Source organism: Drosophila subpulchrella, unplaced genomic scaffold (assembly GCF_014743375.2).
Source record: "Drosophila subpulchrella strain 33 F10 #4 breed RU33 unplaced genomic scaffold, RU_Dsub_v1.1 Primary Assembly Seq203, whole genome shotgun sequence".
NCBI lineage: Eukaryota > Metazoa > Arthropoda > Insecta > Diptera > Drosophilidae > Drosophila > Drosophila subpulchrella.
Genome location: NW_023665532.1, coordinates 87,501 through 90,007, shown reverse-complemented (window position 1 = coordinate 90,007; position 2,507 = coordinate 87,501). Strand labels below are relative to the sequence as shown.

Here is a 2,507-nt window from a genome sequence, read left to right as displayed (position 1 = left end):
ATCTCGCCCTCGCTCATTGAATCCTCCCCCTCCGACATCTCTTTGGTGTGTGTTAAAAATGGGACTCAAAAATACACTCACACCAATTTTTGTTAGGCCCAGTAGCCTTTTCAGCTCGACTCAAATTTTTAAAACACAAATTACCAAAAATGCTTTCAATTGTTCACAAAAGGAAAACGCGTATTCGCCGCTCCTGGCGTGTGTATGATCACGCGAGCAACACTACTTGACCGCGCAGCCAAACCGCGGAGTCTGATACCACTTCCGCCAATGTAACTTTTGAGGAACCAAAAACACGAATTTTCGAATCGAGCAAAATACACAGGTACGTTACTTACACTGCCAGATTAGACTGTGTGTAGATAGGGACAGTAGGAATCTCGTTAATCCATTCATGCGCGTCACTAATTAGATGACGAGGCATTTGGCTACCTTAAGAGAGTCATAGTTACTCCCGCCGTTGACCCGCGCTTACTTGAATTTCTTCACTTTGACATTCAGAGCACTGGGCAGAAATCACATTGTGTCAACACCCGCTAGGGCCATCACAATGCTTTGTTTTAATTAGACAGTCGGATTCCCCAAGTCCGTGCCAGTTCTGAATTGATTGTTAATTGATAATCGTTATAATTAATAAGAACTAATTGGTTTAACCCAATTAGTATTCTTAAAAATTTTAGCAAGAAAGTTCCACAATTGGCTACGTAACTAAACTATCCGGGGAACAAGTGACCAACATAAATGCCAGACACTCTATTTACCCAGAACGAGCACATAAACCATGTTATTGTTTCCCAATCAAGCCCGACTATCTCAATCTTCAGAGCCAATCCTTATCCCGAAGTTACGGATCTAATTTGCCGACTTCCCTTACCTACATTATTCTATCGACTAGAGACTCTTCACCTTGGAGACCAGCTGCGGATATTGGTACGGCCTGTTGAGAAGTTTGCGTGTCCCCACCATAAATTTTCAAGGTCCGAGGAGAAAATATCGACACAACAGTATATGTCATGCTCTTCTAGCCCATCTACCATATCTCTCTGCGAAAGACTTCCATGGTAGTACGGCTATAAAACAGAAAAGAAAACTCTTCCGATATCTCTCGACGGCTTCTTTATGGTCGTTCCTGTTGCCAGGATGAGCACGAGGCCCATATTTAATAACAAACGGATACTCAACAGGTTACGGAATTGGAACCGTATTCCCTTTCGTTCAAAATTATTCAAGTATATTAATTAGCTTGATTTATATAATATAATTATATTTGTATGGCATTTGTGTTTTACTTGAAAATTTTCGGCTTTCGCCTTGAACTTAGGACCGACTAACTCGTGATCAACCACTGTTCACACGAAACCCTTCTCCACTTCAGTCCTCCAAGGTCTCATTCGATTATTTGCTACTACCACCAAGATCTGTACCAATGGCAGCTCCATGCAGGCTTACGCCAAACACTTCTACGCATACCATTGTACCTTCCTACTCACTAAAGTTTCAAAATTTATATCACAAGTAATATAAATCATCTACTTTAGCGGTAATGTATAGGTATACAACTTAAGCGCCATCCATTTTAAGGGCTAGTTGCTTCGGCAGGTGAGTTGTTACACACTCCTTAGCGGATTTCGACTTCCATGATCACCGTCCTGCTGTTTTAAGCAACCAACGCCTTTCATGGTATCTGCATGAGTTGTTAATTTGGGCACCGTAACATTACGTTTGGTTCATCCCACAGCGCCAGTTCTGCTTACCAAAAGTGGCCCACTGGGCACATTATATCATAACCTTGAACTTCATATCAAGAAAGTTAAGGTTCTTACCCATTTAAAGTTTGAGAATAGGTTAAGATCGTTTCGACCCTAAGGCCTCTAATCATTCGCTTTACCAGATAAGATTATTTTATATAACATTAAAATGCACCAGCTATCCTGAGGGAAACTTCGGAAGGAACCAGCTACTAGATGGTTCGATTGGTCTTTCGCCCCTATACTCAATTCTGACAATCGATTTGCACGTCAGAACTGTTTCGGTCTTCCATCAGGGTTTCCCCTGACTTCAACCTGATCAAGTATAGTTCACCATCTTTCGGGTCACAGCATATATGCTCAAGGTACGTTCCAGTTAGAGGCATAAATAATATAAATATCATTATACATAACTATATAGAACGCCCCGGGATTGTGTTAATTAGCTATAAATAGTTAAAAAACTAATCCCATTATTAGTCAAGTTAATTACGCTATTAGGTTTATATCCCAATAACTTGCACATATGTTAGACTCCTTGGTCCGTGTTTCAAGACGGGTCCCGAAGGTATCCTGAATCTTTCGCATTGTTAATCATACAAGTGCATATAATAAACACAAAAATCAATGATAATTATGCCATTATATAATTCCGAAAAATTAACGCACTGTATTCATATAAATCTATCAGCACTTTATCAAATTAATAACATTTATTCTGTGTTAAAATGCAAGCAAATTAATTTGAATAAACTATAA

General features: G+C 39.7%; 1 pseudogene; it reads right to left on the bottom strand.

Moving 5' to 3' along the window:
• Positions 1-336: 336 nt before the first annotated feature.
• The window catches only part of LOC119559318, a 2,748-nt pseudogene continuing 577 nt past the window's right edge, over positions 337-2,507 (bottom strand).